Source organism: Juglans microcarpa x Juglans regia, chromosome 5D, assembly GCF_004785595.1.
Source record: "Juglans microcarpa x Juglans regia isolate MS1-56 chromosome 5D, Jm3101_v1.0, whole genome shotgun sequence".
Classification (NCBI taxonomy): Eukaryota; Viridiplantae; Streptophyta; class Magnoliopsida; order Fagales; family Juglandaceae; genus Juglans; species Juglans microcarpa x Juglans regia.
Genome location: NC_054602.1, coordinates 16,146,756 through 16,170,264, shown reverse-complemented (window position 1 = coordinate 16,170,264; position 23,509 = coordinate 16,146,756). Strand labels below are relative to the sequence as shown.

The window sequence follows — 23,509 nt, the reverse complement described above, 5'->3', positions numbered from 1 at the left end:
TCTATTTGAACGCCATCTATGATCATGTGGTAAATTACGACGATGTCCCATAAAACATAATTTCCTATCATGACTCAATCACTAAGACTGTATATCTTTATTGCAAACAGGACAAGCCATTTTACCTTTAGTGCTCCACCCAGACAGATTTTCATAAGCTGGAAAATCATTTATTATCCACATCATTGCAGCATGCATCTTGAACTCCCCCGACGAGGCCGCATCATATGTACTGACACCTTGATCCCACAACTCTTTCAACTCTGCAATCAGTGGTTGCAGATATACATCTAATTCATTCCCTGGTGACCTTGGCCTTGGTATCAGTAGAGTTATTATAAAATATGGATCCTTCATACACTTCCAAGGTGGCAATTTATAGGGCATTAATATGACAGGTCAAGTACTATCAGAAGTGCTCATGTTGCCAAATGGATTAAAACCATCAGTTGCTAAACCAAGACGAACATTATGAGGTTCTTCAGCAAACCATAGATACTCGACATCAAATTTCTTCCATTGTAAAGAATCTGCAAGATGCGAGAGGAAGTTTTCATTTTGGACTATTTCTGTTTGATGCCAAGACATATCTTTGGCAATCAACTGGGATGTAAGCAATCTTTGAAGTCGAAGATCAACGGAAAATGTCTTAACACTTGTTGGGGTACATTACGTTTATCGGATGTCCATCTTAACTCATGACACACTGGGCATGAGTCAAATTCTACATATTGCTGCCAGTAGAGAACACAATTATTTTTACAAATGTGGATGATATTATAATCAAATCCTAGCCATCGCTTCATAAAAATTACGGGGTACTACATTATCCTGAGGAATAGCCTCTTTAAATAATTCTAGCAACATGTCCATGGCCTTGGCATAAATACAACAAATAGACTTAATATGAAGCAATTTCACCGTGAAAGACAACTTGCTATGACGAGTGCACCTCTCGTACAACTCTCTTTGTGCATCCTCCCATAGTTTTGCAAAATTATCATTTCCCTTAAATGATTGTGCAGATGTTCCTTCTCCATCCCTCATCCCAAATATTACTACCCCCAGATTGCCTAACATCTCAGTCATATCCTCTCCATTATTATCACTGACATCAGGATCATCCACATCAATATCGCCTATGTCGATGTCGTTACCCTCCTCCATTTGATTGGTCTGACTCCTAAATCTAACTCTTTTGGGAAATAGTTCGCCATGTAAGACCCAAGGTGAGTATTTAGGATCAATTCTATTTACAAATAATTGATCCTCCATTATCATCAAATTATAAGAACTAAGATTTTTGTACGTCTTGCACGGACATCTTATAAATCCTCGACTGTCAACAATTATGCGAACAAATTCTAGAAAAAAGTTCATCCCTTGTGCATACTCCTTATAGTCTCACCCAAGTTTATCTCCCAGTAGCATCCAACTTTTATCCATTGTATTTCCGTTACTTGTCAGATGTCTATCAAGAAACACCTAATTCATGAGAAAAACACTATAAAAAAACATTCAATTTTTATAAGGTAGTTGATCCTATCTCATTCGAGAGACTATCATCTATATTGCATATATACTCAGTCCTAAACTCTAATGTTAGTACAAATTTCGGCAACATTTCCCTACAATTCTCTAAGGGTGCTAGTCACAATAAGTCGTCAACCCTATTAATGGGCCGAGAAACTTAGAAACCACATATCCGAAAAATGTAAGGAATCACTGAACCAAAATTTTAATTGACTAACACAAGAATTTAAATTGAATATATCTGTCGTATAGAAGATAGAATCTCAAACTGTCCATTTTAGACAATTCAAGAGTTGTACCCAAACATTATTAAGAGAATATTTGGCCACAATTCTCGAACGGGTTTAATGTTTAAGTACATATAAAAATAACCCTAAAATTTAAAACTATCCAACTCCTAATGCAATTATACAATACAATCACATTCCAAATCACATTAATTTAACTATGAACAATTAGTAACTATGTTATATCTATATTTTAAGTTTCTAATTTAATTTTAGTGCATAATATTTTTTAATTATATTTATTTTATAATTAAATTTTTTATAAGTATTAAACATTAATTTAATTATTAACAATTGCTATGTTATATCTATATTTTAAGTTTCTAATTTAATTTTAGTGCATAATATTTGTAATTATATTTAATTATTTTTATTTTATATTTAAATTTCTTATAAGTATTAAACATTAATTTAATTATTAACAATTGCTATGTTATATCTATATTTTAGGTTTCTAATTTAATTTTAGTGCATAATATTTTGTAATTATATTTAATTATTTTTATTTTATAATTAAATTTCTTATAAGTATTAAACATTAATTTAACTATTAGGAATTGCTATGTTATATCTATATTTTGAGTTTGTATTTTAATTAAATATATTATAAGTATATTTTATAATTATATTACATTATTTTTTAAGCAATTATTATATTATATAATTATATTATATTATAATTTAAGCAATTACAAGAATGCTGGTTGAACAAGATTCTTGTCGTACAGGGTCCCGTTCAAACTAACATTACAGCGTTCGAACAGGACAAACCCAGATTCTAGACACGAAACTGAGACAAAACATTTGCCACAAAATAAAATTTTTACAATCACAATCTCATAAGATGTATATTGGCAAAGTGCCTATTTTAAATGAGATTGCACAAACATAAATATACTACAAATCTTAATATAATTAATTAAAAACTATAAATTATCAAAAATCTAAAAATTATAAATATTATCTCGAATTTAAACAATCCAAACAAAAGTATCAATCCACAATACCTATATAAGCATAAAACACATTATGAGAAAACTTAAATCATGTGGAATAAACTAACATTAATGAAACTCGAAATACAAAAAAAATATAGAACAAAAAAAATAATACATTTTATAAACCTCTCCTCTCTCTCTCAAGAATCATTTCTCTCACTAAGTCTGTTCCTCTCTCTCTCTCTCCACAACACTCTCTCACACACACAAAATCACCTGCCGTGCTCTGCCTCCAAATAAATTTTCATCAATTGTGAAAATGAACTGGAGTTGAGGTATTTGAATCTGTGAAGTCTCGTTCGAACTGGATATTTACACATTCGAACAAGAAAATTTCGAATAGGCGTCAAATCTGCCGCGATTTATTTCACCTTCGAACGTGTAACTTTGTTGTTTGAACTAACAAATCAAAATATACCTTGGCATATTCTTCAAATGTAGACAAGCTCATAGGGTATTTTTGTGACACTATTCGACCAGTGCGTTCGAATGATGAATTTTCATGTTCGAATAAACAAACAATCAGAGTATTTGGTACGAAGTTTTCCTCCAAACACATTCCACGAGATAAAACTGTTCAAATAGGACGTTATTGGGTTCGAACCAATCACAAAATATTTTAATATTATATAGTATATAATAACTATATATTATAGCAACTATTTTATATTATAATTGATAATATATAATGTACTACAAGTCTAATAGTTAATATAATACTTATATTATATACTAACTATTAATATATAGTACTTATTAATATATATATATATATACACTTTTGGTCTTCTAATTTTGCACTATATATTATATAACTCACTACCTTGTAATATAAAATATAATAAGTATAGTTATAGTAACTTATAATAGTAACTAGTAACTATAGTAACTAGTTACTATACTTATGATAACTTGTATAGTTATCATAACTTATAATAGCTATAGCCATATAGTAGCTATATATATAATACTTACACTATAGTATCTATTAACTAATAACTACTATATCTATATCTATATTGATATTAATTATATTAACTTGTATAGTTATCATAACTTATATATAGTAGCTATATAATTAAGCCATTGTAATTATACTAAGTACTTAGTATGTACTTAGTATAATAGAATAAATATATTTACAAATAATATACTAAATATATTAAATAAAAGTGTTATAATACTATTATTAGTTTTATTTTTATACTTTTGTACTTTGTAATATTAGTATTATTATATACTACTATTAGTAATATAATTATAAATATATTAATATAATAACCATTCGGATGGATATTTATCCAGTTCGAACGAGACGCGACGGTCATTATAGACGTAGTTCGAATACAATTCTACAAAACTCTCTCATTCTAACCAACAACCTCTGAGTTCGCCTCTTATCTCCGCCGCAAAAACCGCCACTCAACAGCCGTAGCAATCCCACATTTGAACTTCTAAGAGGTATAGGTCAACTCTCCACCTTTATTGTTTACTTTTTTGCACGGATGGACTGTGTTTGGGGGTATGGATTCCAAATCTGAAATCCACCCATTTTGGTGTATTCTGTAGAAATAACATCAAAATATTGGTAGAAATAATTGAGCTTCACTCTTTAATCATTTCTACCGATTAAAACAAATGATAACATCTAGATAGGAAGTTTTTCATTTCGGGGCTGAGTTGACTCAGCCATGGCTGTTTGGCTTCTTCATGTTTGAACTAACTCTAGTCCGTTCGAACACTTAGTTGCCAAACAACATTATTTCTGTTCGAATAAAATAAATTTGTTTGAATGAACAAAGATTTCCGGTTCGATTAAACATAACAGTCCATTCGAATAGATTTGACTAGTTTGAACTGAATATGTTCCGTTTGAACGAATTATTTCAATTCATTTCAATATACTATAATTCTTCAATAATATAATTTAAATATTATGGTTAATTATATCCTTACTTTCCTTATGGTTAAAAAATATATCAATGGCATCCAGCGGAAGAAAATGTGCGAGAGATCAGCCCAACCAAAGTAATGGAGCTGTTCATGCTCAGGAGACGAGGCCTATACTTGTTGAGCATCCAGTCATTTTGTCTGACTTCTCTGATCTTTCATGGGAGGAACGGAGCATACAGTCCATCTTCACCGAGCGGAGATGGATACCGATCTGTGAGCAACGGGGGACTGCATATCCAGAGATGGTCGGTGAGTTCTACCGTGACATGGGACAACTCAGCACTGATGCTCTGTTCTACACCCTATCAGTCCGGGGAGTGAGTATTAATTTCTCTCCCCGCATTATTGTTGAGTTCCTTGACATCTCGAGCGTGGCCGACGCATATCCTGTAGTAGCTACACGGGAACCAGCGGCTACACCATCTGACTTTGACACACCGGCTGCATCCTACACACTAGCCTCGAATGTAAATTCGATGCTAGTTTGGATGGTAGTGAGGACGAGCATCTACCTAATGATGGTCTCATAGACAATCAGGTGCGTCAGCTAGTGTGAGACCCATCGACTTCTCCATATGATGGGAGTAAAGTGATCCGACAAGCCAATTGTATGGCATTTTTTTGAATGCTTATATTGATTGTTGGCTATAACATCGATCCGAAAAAATACAAGACTGATTACAGGATCGATCGAGCCAGATTTTTGCTGCGGATAACAAGGGGGGATCCCATTGATCTGACATTGTATTTATTCCTCCGCATTCGATCGGAGTCACCATTTTTCAGTGGAGGTAGTCTACCATTTGCACTGCTGATATCTAACAACTTACTCCGAGCGGGGGTTACAGTGTCAGCCACTAAGCAGAGGTCGCCATAGATGGGGCCCCTTAACAAGATCACATTCAGTAAGAGTAAAAAGCACTTGCGGAAGACTACACTAGAACAGCCTAGTGATCTTCCCATAGATCCAACTTCTAGTAGTGTTGCTGCTGTTGAGAGACAGCCTCCTAGGGCTACTTTGGATCAGGTACGAGCTCTGTTTGTGGAGTTCGTTGAGCCCATCATGGAGAAGTTTAGGGATCTGAAGGATCTATTAAAATGTTGCAAGAGGATGTTGATCTACTAAGGACCCAATGATCGTTAAAATTATTATTTTACTTTTTTATGTTGTATTGAACATTATATATTTGAGATGTAATTAATGTACGATTTTTATTTTTCGTATTTACTACTTTGTTTATTTTTTTCATTTTACTTGCCGCTAAAGATAATATAAAAAATGATACTATCTTTAAAGTTATATTTTTACAAATTTAACATAAAATAAATCACTATAAAGTTTAGAAGTTAATTACATAAAATTAATTTTTGAATTTATAAATATTTTAACTCACTGCAAATCATAATATATAATATATACACATTTTTATATTTTGAAAATGATAATAAATTAATAGAAAAAAAATATTTATTACTTTAATGGAAAAAATATAAGCACAAATCCATACTAACAAAAAAATTAATTGAAAAAATTTCCGTTCGAGCAAATAAATTTAAAGTCGAACTGTTATTAACTTTCTCCGAGAAAAATAAATTAATTTCCTGCTAATATTATTTTTTGAATAGATTATATACTGTTCGAACGGACATTAATTCCATATTCGAATCTATTTTGTTCCATTCGAATGGTTTTCTTTTTTCTTAGACGATTTTGTTCGTCACAAAATATATTGTTCGAAATGATTGTTTCCGCTCGAATGAATTTAATAGTTCAGGCATTTTTGGAGACGTAAATTGTGTCTCTAAAAATGGCTTTTAGGGATGAAATTGAGTTCGTTCCTAACAAATTTCGTCCCTAAAAGTCAAATTTCTTGTAGTGTGTGTACTATAGCTATTTTTATTTTTTTATCTAATCATGTTCTATAGTTATTTGATTGCCAGAAATGTTTCCTGGAAAAATGGAATATATTATTGTTCTTTGTTAAAAATAAAAACAAAGCTGATCCATTGTGAAATTAGAAATTGATCGAAACTGTTCGAAATATATGTTTGTATGGAATAGCTAGTAGTTGCTTATGTTGACGAGTAATTTAAAGAAGAGCCTTACTAGTTCCAAATAGACAAATTTGTTCCAAATAGACAAATTTGGTACAAATGTTTGGTTAAGAAGTAGATTTTATTAATAAAAAATATTTTTTTTTATATTTGTTTCAAAATAAGATCTATTTTTTTTTTATAAAAATTCGTACGAGATTTATCTATTTATAATTTATAATAGTTATTTGTAATAGTAAAAGTTTCAATTTAATCAGTATTGGAAATTTAAGGCTCGATTTGGTTACACGATACAGATGAGTCTGTACCGTACACTAGTTTTTCCTATTCAAACACACTATATTTCATTTCTAAATTTTAAAAATATCTACTTAAATAAACAGTAAACTGTGAAAGCTAACAATAAACAGTACGTGAATAATGCTTGAACAGTGACAACTTATAGTGAACAGTTTGTGAACAATGAAAATTGACAGTAAACAGTTCGTAAACAGTGACATTTTCGGCTCTCTAATTACAAAACTGCTACGTACAATCGCCTTATGTAAGCGGCACGCAAACGGCTTTAAAAAAAATAATAAATAACAAAACAGAGTTTTGTTTGTTTTGGATTCCCGCTTCTGTGCTCTGGTTAGTGGATATCAATCTTGTCTTCGGCGTGGTGTTGTTCCTATCAGATTATAAACTTGCATGGTCTTTGGCTTCTTGCATTGTGGTCTTCAAGTGGATCTGTGCTCGCCCATTTGCGTGGGTCATCTTCCTCTTGTGGGTCTTCGGCTTCGTATCCATGCAGACTTCCATGGAAGGTATAAAATCAGTGCGAGTATTTGTTCCCTGAGTTTGACAGTAGTCTTCAAATCAGTCTGCATGTCTTCAAATCTTCAAGTGGGGGTGTTTTTAATACATAGAAAATCAGTAGCTCCCAATGATATTATTTGACAACATTAGTTCTACCTTTCTGAGTGCAGCTTTGCCAAGATCAATGCCACAGAAGTTGGAGAGTTGGACAAGACAGAGCAGAACATCTGGAAGCACCTGGGTGCACTTTCTCGTCCTCTTTCCAATCAGGTATTTCCGGAACCTCTTCTTTCCATTGGAATATCCTAGAGAGTTCTCCAACTGCACCCACCTAGTGAGGACAATAAATAATCACAACCCCATAAACAGGAAACCGCCTTTTTTACCATTAATTTTGTTATGCAAACGGTATGACATAAAAGCAAAAGGGAAATGGTAAAAAAAAGGGGGTTCCAAAGATCATAGGTAACAAAACAAAAAGGAAAATTTGTTTTGCAAGGTTGGTCAAGTTTAACTCTGGTTAGAAGGCATTCACCTGAGCAACTTAATTGGGACTTTAAGAAATTTAAAGGAGAAGATGTATAATAATATATATTCAAGAAAAAATGGAAGCTCTTCCACTTGCAAGCATCAGCAAGATACGCCATATATGGTGGAAACATGAAATCATTAGAACATCCCCAACAATCCAACTAACGTAAGTTGTATTTTTTTTGGTCAAATTTTCAAAAATACAGGAGTAGGAAAAAAATATGTGATGATTCTCCATCTCTGTGATCCTCCTCCCTCTTCATGCAAGAAGTGGTCTTCAAACAGATATGAACCAAATAGCAATAAGAGAGAGGAATAATAATTTCAGAAGGGTTTGTGTGCGTTTGAGGGAGACCATGCACATACCAGAGCCAGAAGAAGGTTCCTCGGGCTGTGGAACTACTCAATCTCTTTCCTTGCCAAACTCAGTCATCTTTTTCTTGAGAAGATTGAGAGTAACAATTTCACCTTCTGGAGCCCCAATCATCTCTGTATAATCTCTCTTCTTTTTTTCCTTCTCAAGAACAAACAAAGCAAAAGAGAGCAAAAAAAAAAAAGGGGCCAAGAGAGTGAGAAAAACTGAGCGACAGTTGGCTCAAATCCTAAAAACCAGGACATGGCTTTGTCAAATTTTTCGAAATGGTGCATTTTGTTTTTTCCACATCAGCACTGTTTACACACCGTCTACCAGAGGCGATTGTATTCAGCATTTTTGCTCTAATTAATAGTGAGATCCACACATTTTTCAAAATCCAACAATTTAAAACTATTTTATTTCATCTCACTATCCAAACACACATTTTTCTTACCAACTATTTTATTTTATCTTAACTCAAAATTTTTATTACTATATAAAATATCTTATCTGAACTGCATAAGCAGATGAGGTAAAAGTTTCCTATGGAGTTGACATATCTGGTTTTGAATTTGGTCAGATATAAACCAATCATTTTTTTACAACCCAGCTACGTAAATAGTAAACATATTTACGACAGAATATTAAAGCAGTACGTTAATCTACAATGAAAAACGATGGATAGATAACATTTTTTTTTACAATCTTTTAAACAAATATATTTTAAATAATAGATATTTTTATAAAATATCTTATAAAAATAAGATCACTTTACTAAATACTCCATTTTAAAATATGACTGTATACAGAAAGTGTATCATTACTCATCTATAATTTGTAGAACTAATTGGATATATATGTAATTCAAAAGAAAAATAAAAAAGAAAGAAAATAAATTAGTATCCTTGCTCTTACTTTAAATTTCTGGTAACAAGTCAAAGAAAACTTTTGGCATGTGTAGTTTTGTAGGTGCATGGCCGGTACTTTCAATTAATCCCACACCTTTATTTAGGTTTGGTTGTCATGACCATTTGAAACGAGGTAATAAAACTCTAAGCCACATTAAATATTCCAATATTCCAACAGAACTAAGCATTTAATTAGAATAAGTTGAGATCATTATAACGGCTAAGGAAAAAGCTATTCAATATATATATATATATATATATATATATATATATGTATATGTATATTTATATATATGTATATATAAACTGATAACTAATAGAATAAATACAAATATATGTAAGTGTGCACCATGTATGTGTGTATATACTGAAGAATTGTCGATGCATAAAATGAATATATATACGTTGATAACATTAAAAAATTAGAAATATTAATGTCAAAAGATAATATTAAAAAAATCATAAACTTGAGTTGAAGCACAAAAATACAAAGGAAAAAAAAAAGGACAGGTAAATTATAAAAAAAATTAAAAAAGAGAATGACCAGACATTTAAAGTTACAAAAAAAATTAAAATTATTTTAATACATTTTGGAATTAATTAAATACCATCTAACTTAATTTAAAATTTACAAAAACACCATCAAAACTAAAGGAGATTATAAAACTAGCACTAAAATAGTCTGGAATGAAATAGGATCTCGAATGTCATTTCTGGCCGTAATGATCGAAACGAGCAAAGATTTAGAACAAAACGGAACGAGCAGGTATAGTATACTGGATATTACATCGGAACGAAAAATCCCAACAGAAATGGCTGGAGTGGAACTGATTTGAAAACTATGATTAGTACTGTATACTAAGGGTAGGTAGCGAGGCCTTGCACCCTGCTACCCTGCCCTCGTTCGCCCCACCCCCGCATGGTGGGGTAGGCAATGTTGCCTCGCAGGGCAAAATACCCATGGGGCAACAACAGTTTTGCCCTAGCACCCCCTATTTATATCTATTTTACATACATACATATATATTTTTACACATTTATATATATTTTTTATTATTTTTATTATATGTAAATATAGTAATATATATTAAGTATTATTTTTATTTAATACTTTGTGTAAGTTGTAATGTAGTCTAGTGTAGCTTTTTTATAGGAGGCAAAGACAATATAAGTCTTACACTTAAGTAATGTGTGACTTTTGTATTGCTTAGGCATATGAATTACTCACGATTTTATTAGGCCTAATTATTTTGTAACACTTGGGCCCAGCATGAAGCTCGTGTTCTAAAACTTCTTTTTTTAGGTTAATATGTATATAAAGCCCACTTGAGATTTAATGAGTAATTTTGAAAAAGGCTATGGGCTCAAAAATTTATTTTGGCAGAATATAGATTTTATTGGACTAGATAATTAGGTTAAAATTTTTATAAGTGGAAATTTGCCCAAACAATTTATGAGACAAGTTGTATTATCTTTAGAAATTGAGTTGAGGCCCATTAGTAGTTAATATTTATGGGAAGAGTGGGATAATTCTAAAAGTCGAGTTGGGACTGACTAGTATCTATTATATACTCGACCTATGGAAAAAAAAAAAAATTACACACAAACTAAAGAGATTTTTGAAGTGTTCTCACCGGCCCAACCCTGCTCATTTGTTAATTTCATTCTCTATCCAAGATGTGGATCCAAAATTCCAAATACTTTCAAATTGGCAAAAAAAAAAAAAAAAAAAAAAAAAAAAAAAAAAAAAAAAAAAAAAAAAAAAAGACAGAAAAGAAAAAGAAAGGAGAGGAGGAGCCGATAAGAACCAAATTAGATCACAATCGACACTTTCCAAAGCCCGTTTCCACGCCATGCACGTCTCCACCCCGCTAGGGTTCACGGCAGGGTTGCCGCATCCTGTGTCTTCAGTACACCTCCTCCGCGTAGCTGCCGCCAGGCACTGCACAAGGCCTAGCCTACTGCACAGCTCCACGAGCCACTAGCCCACGTTATTGTTGACTAAAATCCCTCTGCCGCAGCAACCTACGCTAACCGGCTTCTCCACGCTTCCTTGCACAGCCGCAGCCAAGCTATGCCACCTTGTTGATGCACCACCGTGGGATAATCCATAGCCAAAACTCCTCCACAAAGCTGCCCTTGCACCACCAGCCCACACCCAGCATCCATTGCGTAGCACAATAGCCCCAAACGGAAACCCAATGGGCCAAAGATATTCCCCGCACGACAGAAGCCGCCAGCCCACAGCTTAAACCTCCGCCCTACACCACCACACAGACACTGTGAGACCCTCCATGCAAACCACTACCCACACTCTGTAAAATCACTGAAAGCCCCTGTTTCCCCCTACACCAAAACAGAACACCCCAAGCCATCCACAGCCCTTCCACACGGACATCTCAGCCACTAGCCAAGGCACGGTGAAGCCCAGCGATGTCGCCACCCCCTCCACATCGCCTCCACCAACGCCGGAAGTGCAGCTGATCACTGCACGCCCCTCCATATCTGCCGTTTTTCCTCTCGATAAGTCCACTGCCTCTTCTCCGTTTCTCCCTCTCACGTCTCTCTCTCTCTCTCTCTCTCTCTCTCTCTCTTCCCCCGCCGTGAGTGACTGTTCTCTCTCCCTATCCTAGTGCTCTTCCGCCGCTCCCAGTCACCTGATTGCCCGCTCGTTGCTTTCCTCACGGTGAGCCCGTCCTACGGTCCCTTCTCTGGTGAGTCTGTCTCACTAGCCTTCGGAAAGAAAACATTTACAGATCCAAATTACGTATTTGCCCTTAACATGAAAATCAATAACAGGATGTCACTTATTTTATTTTGGGCTACACCTTACGTTGCAGGTTGTGTTTTATAGTTGGTATTTAAGTTGGGCTTAGTTTTACTTTTATGAGCCCAAAAACTCATATTTTTACAGCAAATACTTACGAATTTAAGTATTAAATTTTACAACAAAAGTTATGTAGCTATTAGTAAAATTTTGATTTTAGTTTTAATTATAATTTTAAACACTTTAAATCTGATTTAAGTATATCTTACTAAATGAGTTCCGCTGGTTAGGTTAAATTGATATAATTATTTGAGAAATAATAGTTTGAGTCGTGAGTATGCAAGCGTCGCGCAATCACTTTAAAAAAAATGAATAAATACGGAATCCACATGAAAATAAAATTAATTTTTTAATAGTGGACCCCATACTTTTTCAAAGTGACTGCACGATATTTGCTCACTCTACGACTGTATGAAGCATTACTCTTAAATTCTGTATAAAACAAAATAAATATTAAAGCTCTTTACTTAGTATGTATCTAAGTAAATGGAAAATTTTATAAAGTATTTTTAGAAATCTAGTAATATTTAGTATTTTATATAGCTGACGATTGATATTTATTCGACATGGTTGTGTAAAAAATTTAGAAAAATTAAAATTTGAGGTAAGCGGGATTCCTATGCTAGACTTTATATAAAAAAAATGGGTTGAGGTTGATTTTAGAAAAATATGCATGTTCTGTTATGAAAATAAAAGTTTGAAAACAACCTCGGTCATTTTATCTACATTACTCATGAAATTCGTTTAAGAAGAGGAAAAATATTGTCTGTCATGACTGGTGTAAACATGGACTATTTATGACATTCTGTTTCTGAACTATGCAAAGTGAGCATACATGAAAATTTGTGCATAATTATATGACGATCATCTGATTCTAATTATATGATACGATATGATCTCTAAATATCTCTGGCATGACATTCTGTTTGTGTTTTGTTCTGACCTCATCGTGGGTGTAAAACTGTGGCCTCTGTTTTGGTTGGTACTAACTTTTTTGTTTCTAGTGCACCCACATTGGAAACAAAGTGGTTTTCTACGTGATCTTTCTTATGTGCATACTGAAGGCTCCAAGAATGAATAAGGGGAAGATCTCACATTCTATTTCTACTCGGTTGGCTGCTGGAGTTCGCACAACCCTACCATGTGGTTAAACATGGAATTCCATTCTGATTTGATGTTTTAATTATGTTATGCCAAAAGACTTTTGAATAAGAATAGTTTTGAATTTTCGCTCTAATATTTTTGGTAACATGTTCAGATTTTACACTCTGAAGCTAAAAATGTTTTGTTCTGCATTCTAAATTCTATAAATGCTTATGTTTACATACTAGTATGTGTTCTTTGCTTGCTGAGTTATTGATACTCACTCCTTATCTCCATAATATTTTCTGATAATTTTGATGGTTCTACTAGTAGTCAAGAGTAGGAAGCATGACTAAGACTAGATGAACGTAAAGAAATAAGTGTCAAATAGTAGAAGTAATTATTGGAGAGCCTTATTCAATAGATTTATTCATTTACAAGTATAGCGTTTATATCCTAGACATGATCAGTAGTACTCTCAAATTGATCTTAAAAATATAGAGCAGCATTATAGAAACAAGAGCTCAAAACAACAAATTAATTAGCCGAATGAAGACCTCATGCCGGCGGCCACCTTCAATCCCAATCATACTTGCAACCATTTTGTTCTCAATTTCATCTGCGAATTCAAAACAAGTTAATCTACACGTTTTTCCGATGCCTTCCAAATAATTCTTCACCATTCCACCCAGTCTCCCAGGCCATCTACATGACCCCCAACAATGCATCTTTTCTCTCAATTTTGAACTCTTACATAAAAAATCACAGGTTTTTGACATCTGCAACCCCAAAACCCCTTGCTATTATAGCTGCCAAACATATTTCTCACATCCAAGCAACTGTTATTTGTGCACAACGTTATGGCTTGGAAATCAGGATTCGAAGCGGTGGCCATGACGATGAGGTCTTTCATACGTATCAAATAATCCATTTCCAGTCCTTGACATGTTCAATTTTCATGGTCTATACATTGATATAGCATCCGAGACTGCATGGTCCATTACAAAATCGCCGAGAAAATTAAAGTCCATGCTTTCCCTACCGGGGTCTGTCTAGGCGTAGGCACAGGTGGACATTTTCCTGGAGGTGGATATGGAACCTTGATGCGAAAGTATGGCCTCTCTGTGGATGATATAATCGATGCGCAAATAGTCACTGTCGGTAGATCGATCCTTGATAGAAGATCCATGGGAGAGGATGTGTTTTGGGCCATTAGAGGAGGTGGTGGAGCAAGCTTTGTAGTCATTCTTTCGTGAACAATAAAGTTGGTACGAGTTCCGTCCATAGTGACAGTGTTCAACGTTAAAAGGACATTGGAACAGAATGTAACAGATGTTGTTTATTGTTGGCAGCAGGTTGCAGATAAACTACCAAAAGACCTCTTCATAAGGGCAATGCCACGAGCAGTGAATGAAAGTCAGGAAGGCAAGAAGACGGTGCAAGTTTCTTTCATTGGACACTTTTTGGGAAAATCTGAAAGCCTTATCCCTTTGATTAATGTGAGGTTTCCCGAACTAAGATTGCAGCAAGGGGACTGCAGTGAAATGACATGGATTGAGTCAACTCTTTTTTGGGCAGATTTCCCCATCGGAACTCCCACGAGTGCTTTACTCTGGCTATCCAAGGCAGATTTCTTCTGCAAAAGCAAGCCTGATTATGTGAAGGAACCAATTCCAAAGACTGGTTTAGAATCCATATGGAAGTTATTGATTGAAATAGGGAAAAAGGGATGGATGCAATGGAATCCTTATGGAGGAAGAATGAGTGAGATTTCGGAATCAGAGACTCCATTTCCGCATAGGGCTGGAAACATATTCAAGATACAACATTTCGTGCTGTGGGTGGAAGAAGGAACAGATACCACGAACCATTATCTAAAATTTTCAAGAAACCTGTACAAGGCGATGACACCATACGTATCAAAGTCTCCAAGGGAGGCTTTTCTCAACTATAGAGATCTTGATATTGGTATTGCCAATTCAAGCAATAATCGTACAATCCTTATTGACAATGCACGAGTGTATGGGAGTAGGTATTTCAAGGGCAATCTGGATAGGTTGATGCGTGCGAAAACAAGCATTTATCCCTCCAATTTCTTCAGAAATGAACAAAGCATTCCGCCCAACCCTTCCAATCCTGCCTTTGAGCCTTTAGGCGGTTTCCAGACCATGGACATGAACTTGTTAAACTAAATGAACATGTTTTACAAAATATAAATTTTTATGGCTGGCTTAATTTTAGAGGAAAAATGCTAGGGAGCCCGTTTTGGGCTCCCGTCTTATTTTTTTTTTTTAGTTTTTATTTAATAATATTGTGAATTTTTTTTAAATATTTAAAAGTGTTAAAAAAGTGATTCTTTTTTTCACATTATTTTTTAACACTTTTTAATATTTTTAAAAAAAGAAAAAAATTCACAATATTATTAAACAATATTTTCTTAATAACCAAGTCGAATAAAAAACTAAAAAAATAAAAAATAAAAGCCCGTTAAAATCAACAAGAGCCCAAAACGGGTTCCCTAGCATTTCCCATTTTAGAGTTATATGAAAAAAAAAAAAAAAAAACATTTCCCTTCACTTTTCTCTCCCATCATCAGCCAAAGATGCAGACCGGTTAGAGGCCGAGAATACTGGCCTTGAGGCTTGGGATGATGACAGAGATGAGAATTTCTACATCATCACCGGGAGGGATCGCTTGCAGATCGAGAGGAAGAACGCCTTCAAACGTGGATCCTATGGCATATAAAACCACATTTAGTCTGCTTCGGGCACAAATTTTGATACGAGTGACATGTGGAGATCCCATAGATTTGCCACTGCACATCTTTGAGAGGATCTGTTACGAGGCGAGCATCTTCTCAATGAAAAATCTCTCATACGGTGTTCTGATCAGCCGGTTATTACTTGCTCGGAGAGTGCCAACCCAGTAAGAGGAGGGGCTCAAAGATCAGATGATCCCCCTCGACATGACCACGCATCAACGTAGCATTGGACAGGCGAGGGAACGTCAGCCACCCCTTATAGAGGATCTAGTTCCTCCGACATAGCCTGAGCTAGGTCATGTGGAGAGTAGTAGTCAGTAGCCGACGAGTACATCTACGGGAGATGCGCAGTCTGCTTGGATTGATGCAGTGATCTCACAGCTGACAGCGTATATTGATCGTAAGATCGATCGATCGCTCGCAGTTGTAGAGGAGTCTGTCGCCAAGATAGCCCATCATGTAGGTATCCTCAACGACAATGTTGATACCTTGATTGAGGAGATACAAAGTACGAATTTCACGAACAACGCTATCATCTGAGTGTTATTTACGAAATTTTATCATATTTTGTATTTTGTTTTTAATATATGTAAGGAAAAATATTATTTAATATTTCTTTGGTTTTTTAATTTCAATTCTCAATCTTCTTTAATGTTATATTTTTCAACTTTAATACTAGATCACTGCACTTCAAATATATATAAAAATAAATATACATTTTTATATTACAAATTGTGTATATATAAATATATACAAGTCAATTTTTTAGACTTGTTCACAAATTATGCACTATAAAAATCACATAATTTTTAAATTAAAGTCATATTTAATTTAAATTTACATTTAACATTTGAACGTTGGCGCAAAACATTTCACATTCGAACGTTAATTACTAACGTTCAAACGTTGGCGCCAAAACATTTCACGTTCATACGTAAGTAGCCACAGTGTTCGAACGTATATGTGACGTTCAAACGTAAATTTTCCATATGTTGGAATGTAAAAAAAAATCTCATCTGTCATTAGTGTCAGTTTCTGCAGAAAAAGCTTTTTAGTGACGGTTTGGAGACTATCACAATTTTTCAACAGTCACTAAAATGCAATTATGTTGTAGTGGAAATTTGTAACGAATGGACTAAATTTCAAGTTTGTGGTACCATAGGGTTTATTCCTAAGCAGAATTTGCATTGGGGAAAAGCACAAGGGTTACAGGCCAAACTTTCCTAAAAGGAAATTAAAAAAAAAAAAAAACTAACTTGCAAACTAGCTAGCCTGATAAATAGGTTACATACCACTACAAAGCACAAAGGTTACATGCCAAATTTTCCTAAAAGGAATTATAAAAGAAAAACTAATTAATTTGCAAACTAGCTAGCCTGATAAATAGATTGAAAACTAAAAAAATCAAGGATTCAAATCCCAAATACACCAAGAAGGGGGAGTGAATAGTTGTTTTTCAAATTTATTGGACTATTTAAATTAACAATCAATCAATCAATTAATCAAATCACAATAAATAATCAACACATCAATTTTGGTAACAATGTGGAAACTCATTTGAAAATGCCTTCAAAATCTACAACCACTCTGGGTAGAAGTAACCGCCTAAAATTTACTACTACTTTAGAAACTCTTACAAGACCCTTGAAGTAGCTAAATATAGCTTGCAACATCACGAGTATCTCACTCGATCTTTGCACCCTGCCAACTCCGAACCACTGGCCTTTCTATAGTTTCACCATAAGCACCAACTCTATCTTTGGACCCAGGTAGCTCCAAAACTCCTTCCAGCCAACGAACATGTCCACACCAATGGACTCAATAGTACTCAAACACGAGCACAATATGATGGAGGTTTGCTTATCTAGAGAGAATCGATCTTCAATGCACAATATATCTCCTTAGGATTTCCTATCAAGAATACAATGAAAACTAAAGCTTTGGCCCATCTCGACAGTCTAGAAGTTGTACGTATTATTCTGTAATACCCCGCCTAAAAGGCTCCTTAGGCCTTGACCTTAGTAGTCTTAATCCTAGTTAATTAGAAGTTGAGCTATTCTAGAATAAGAACAATTTTAGATACTTGAGTTGGCAAAAAGGCAGTATACTTTGAGTTTAGAAGAAATTTTAGAAGATTATGTGAGATCCTTATTTTTATGGGTTTTAAATTATTTATTTAATTATATTATTGTGTTATTTTATTTATGTTATTTTTAAGTGTATTATTTTATTGTTAATTATTTTGGTATGTTGGGATTTTAATTTCCTTATTATTATTTATTTTTATATATGTGTTAGTAATTTTTTGTGTAATTTTATTGTAGTGATTATTTATTGTGGGCTGTGTGAGTGTTTGTTTTTGGGCTTAGTGTTGTGTGAAACTCGTAACAGCCTTGTGTGTGTGTGAGTGAGCCGAAGCCCAGCCCGTGCGGCCCGTGAGAACTCAGCCCTCACTTATCAATACGTCGTTGTTTTGGAGGATGACCATTAGGGCTTCATCTCTTTCTCCCTTGCGCCGTGCTCCTTCTTCTTCCTTTCTTCTAGTTTCTTCTGCAGATTTCTTCTTCTTCCTTCCTCCACACAGCTGCTGCTGATGCCATTCGGGCCTTCGTTCTGCAAATCAGCCGCAAGCTGCCACCTCCACCTTGCCTCTTCCTCTCTGTGTTGTTCGATGGAGGCTCCGAAGCCTTACTGTCAAGCCGTGGCTTCACACGGCTACCACCACCTTCCACCTCGAGCTTCCATGGTTTCTCCGTGTCCATTCTTCCATCTGTTGTCAACCCGCATTGCCATGCACGATTTGATGCCTTTTTGTTCTTCTTCCGCCCGTGCGACACGCGGCTCCTCCCACCGCCATACTTGGCCTATAAATAGGCCACGGGTTGTTCGATTAAAACCTTCCGAGTTCATCATCTTCCTCTCTTGTCTTAGCCATCTTCTATTCTTGTTGATTTGTGTCTTGTTCTGTGAATTTTTTTGGTGAACCCGTGAGCTTGTGAAGCTTTGCCGAGCCCTGTTTTCTTCTATAATTGTGTAATTTCAAACGGGTTTTTGGTGAGATTTTTGGTAATTGCCATGTGCCGCCGTTGAGCCGCCACCTTGAGCAACGCACTTTTGAGTGATCTTTCAGAAATACCCATCTTCGTGTGTATGTAATTTCCCAGTTTTTAATAATAAAGTTGTTGTAATTATATTTTGTAAACTGTCATTTTGTTGTAACTGTTGATTAAAATGATCCGTTGGAATTGGGCCATGGGCCGTTAAAACGTTTGGTTGTAACTGTTGAAATTGTTGGAATTGGGCCTTTGCCGGTGTGGAGGACGGGGTATGACGTGTATTGTGGAAATGTTGAAAGTGTAAATAAATGACAGAAAATTATCTGTCAGAAAATTGTAAAATTCTTGTAAAGTTATTTTACTGCTTTTTGTACAATTTTGGTACTTAATAAAGAAAGACCCTTTTATTTTCTCCGTTGCGAATATTATACTGTACATTTATTGTATATTGTACACACTTTGAGCACTGGTCGTTGGGGCGCGTGATCCGTGTGGTCATCATCCCGGTGTCACGAACTCCACAAAAATAACACGTGAGGGTCGAGGACGCCACAGATTCTAGTGCAATATTGATTTTTGAGAAAAAAGGAAATTTGTAGAGCTTGATTGGTTAGTAATATTATTTTGGAAAAGTTTTAGTGCTTTATTAATCTTGAGGATATGAAGCTAAGAGGCCCATAAGGGAATGACACATGGCATATTGGATGGTTGCCACATTAATGGGCTAAGCAATTTGTGTAAGTATTTGATGGAATTGGAGAAGACCCAAAGAGTGGTTTACTAAGAGCCCAAACTTTTTGGATATAAAGGCTTAAGAGAGGCAATAAGACTTTAGGACCTACTTAATGGACATAAGACTTTAGGCCTCTAATGCACTAATGATGTGATGGGCTAAGGATAGAATGTTAAAAAGCTTTAAGCCCAACTTGGGAGATATAAAGTTTTAAGCCTTTCTTGAATGACACAAGAAAATAGACCCAATGAAAAGGACATATGGTCATTCAACCTAACTTAGTAAGAGTGAAGTTATTAGGCCCAACTTATTAAGCATGAAGGATTGGAGAAGCAAGCCCATAAGTAATTCTATTAAGGCCTTTAGAACCTTAGGAAATTTATGAGTCAATCCTTAGAAGTCCTAAAAACAAGCCTTATAAGAGTGCAAGACTTGGTAGGATAGCCTTGACAAAGTATGAGGAAGGCATAAGGCCTTTGGGCCAAGCTTGGTATAGATTTGACCCAAGGCCCAATTATGTCAATGTAAGCCTTTCAAGTCCCATCTTTGTAGATCTTGAGGTCTCTTTTAATCTTTCAAAATCTGGAAACAAGGTCCCCATTCATTTAAACCCAAAAGCCCATGAGCCTTTGACCCACACTCATGGCCCTTTTAAGCCCACAAGGCCCAAAGCCTTGTTTTGTTCTATTTTACTCTTCAATTTGAAAGTCCAATACACCATACCATGAGTTTCTTTAAGCCTTTGTCATACTGTAAGTACCTAAATTATGTTTTGAAATTTGGTTAAGACCATAAATCCACTTACCCTTGGTTAGTGATCTTTAAACCATGTTTTAGAGCTCAATTTTCTTTCTTAATCCTTTTTAACCTTTTGATCTGAAATTTTTCTTATTTTATTACTCAGTTACATCACTCTTAGATCATTCTAAGACCCTAGATAAACCTTCATACATGTCATTAGAAGAAATGACATAAAAACTACACCTATTGGCACACATGTGTGCCCTTTGAGTGCATGGACTGTTTTGCCCTTAAATCCAAAATTTTTGTGCCTTTTTCTCAAGGTTAATATGGTATTGTAACACCTCATATGATCCCTTATAACTCAGATCAAGCCTTGGATGAAATTTGGTTTCAAAATCCAAACCAATAACCAAAGCCGATTGCACCCAAAAGACTAGTTGAGTGGGAACCAAATTGGTTGAGTTTCAACCACCCCACACCACCACCATCACCACCCAATCCCCAAGAGTCTTTCATGGTCATCATGAGCCTTTGACCAGGTTTTTCCACCCGAAGAAGGTACCAAAACCGAATGGCCTTTGTGCACAACTCCATTTCAGCAACCACCCTCCATTGCATCATCTTCTTGGAGCTGCACCTTCATGATCGCTTGGCAGCCAACCCTCCACCTGAAAAAGTCTTTAAGAAGGGACCTTACACCTGTACAAATCAGTCATGATGATGAGTCAAGACAATGAACAAATCTATCCAAGGAAAACCACTTTTAACCTGTCAGCCCATGGTTAGTTTTGTTGGTTTTTCTTCTATTTCCTCTGCCCCAAGACTTGATGACCATCCACAGGAGCAATATAGCAATTGTGGGAAAGAAATCATGGTGGTTTCATACCACTATTCTCCCTACACAAGGTGACATAAGCTGATGAAGGCAATCTGAAAATTTCAGCTTCTTACACCACCTCCCACCTCAACCAATCCCCTTGGACCACGCCTCCACCCTCTTGGCCATCTATAAAAGGCCCCTTCACGCCCTCATTTCCTCCAAACTTCAAATCAAGCTCCCCCTTGAGCATAGAGAGCCATATTCTCCCTTACTTTTTAGAGAAATCGAAAGTGAGTGACTTTGAGTGTTCTTAGAAGTTCTTGAGAGTTCTTATGCTAGGAGCTTGAGTGGGCTACGAAATTTGTAAGTTTTCTTGACCTCGATCTTAGTTTGCATGTCAAGCCTTGTTTTCAAGTGTTGGAGTGAATTTTGGTTGAGTTTAGAAAAGGTTACCACTTACCATGCTTAATTCAAAACCGGATTCATTAAGGATGGTTTAAGTGTTTAAATTGTTTTAAGTGGAAATTTAGCTATGGCATGTCTTAAATATATTTCAATATGATTTATTAATGTCTTATAATGATCATTGAAGGTTTGATTTTGAGATTAGAAGCATGCCATGATAGGTTTTAATTCTACCTTGTGTTGATCATCAAGCATGCATGATTTTGATTAAATCATGCTTATTTTATGAAGTTTTGATTTATTTCACTTAGGCTTGATCAATGAGCATTTAGAAGATCTTGTGATTGGGGTAAGAATAAAAATACATGTTTTGGATGAATTTTGAAACCATGCCTTGGTTATTTAGGCTAAGAGTATCATACTTCATTAATAAAGGATTAATGAAAATTAAGATTTTTAGCCATGATTAAGTGTTGGGATGAACTTGCTCACTTAAGATTTAGCCTTTATCATGTCGTTAACAACTATAGTGATTATTTGTGACTAAAGAGAGTTTCATATGCATGCATTCATTAATGGCAATTTTTGAGAGTTTAGAGGTATTTTTGTAAATATCTATTTTTGAAATCATTTGATTATTAAGTCTTCCGTAGTAGTACAAATCCTAACTTAGTACAAATTTAATTTTAGACGCTATGATATTTCCAAACTCGGAAAGTTTGTAAGTTAGCTTCTAACTTACTCTTAGATAATTTATTTATGATTCTTGTATAAGCGGCAAATTCATATTATAAATTTCATTTTGAGCATGAAAAATCATATGATACATCATTGAACATTTGATTACTTGTTTACATGACATGTGAAAGTCTCACCATTTTATCATATTACATCTATAAATATCATTTTTTCATGAAAGCTTTCTACATATGCACATATCATGAAATATATTTTTCAAGTATAGCATGAAATTAATTTTTGTCATGACTCCAAAGGCTGGGATGGGGATTTATCCTAGTGAAATTTCTCTATCCACTTTGGAGTGAGTAAAAATGGAATGGTAACCCTTGGTTGACAAAGAACAGTCAATGAGTTTCAAATGGGTTCTTTTTAAAAGAACACCGGAGCGAAATCAAATGTTATGACACCAAATGCTTGTGGGTGTATATGTTATGATGTTATGATAATGTTATGTTATATTATCAATGCATTGAGAATGATATTTGCAGACAAAGATGTAGTGTCAACATGAGTTATGCTACGGTCACTAGCAGGTGCTCACGGTGCATATGGAGACCGTGTTGCTATCATACATATGTTAATGATGGATTTAATAACGATGAAATGTTATGATTTTTTAAAGCAATGAGATATGCAATGTTCTCTTTCGAAATGTCACGTTTTTGAAATGAGAAAGTGAAAATGTTCTCTGAAAGAGAAAGTGCATCAAAGTTTTTTTTTTTTTTTTTAAATGTTGAGGAACTTAGATAGGAGGCAAATACGGATTTTTTATTTTTATTTTTGCATGCATCTCATGTTTATAATTAATTATGCATATCTTATCTATGTGAAAGTTGGTTATTTAACTTACTGAGATTTCAAGTAAATCTCACAATTGTGGACCCACTATCATTTCCTCCAGAATAATAGAAGTTGTGTCAG

The 23,509-nt window shown here is 34.8% G+C and overlaps 2 pseudogenes; one reads left to right on the top strand and one right to left on the bottom strand.

The window, feature by feature from the left end:
* Window positions 1-7,738: 7,738 nt before the first annotated feature.
* LOC121265737 lies at window positions 7,739-8,752 on the bottom strand (annotated as a pseudogene).
* A 4,566-nt stretch (window positions 8,753-13,318) lies between these two features.
* On the top strand, window positions 13,319-15,520 carry LOC121265736 (annotated as a pseudogene).
* The last annotated feature ends 7,989 nt before the right edge of the window (window positions 15,521-23,509 follow it).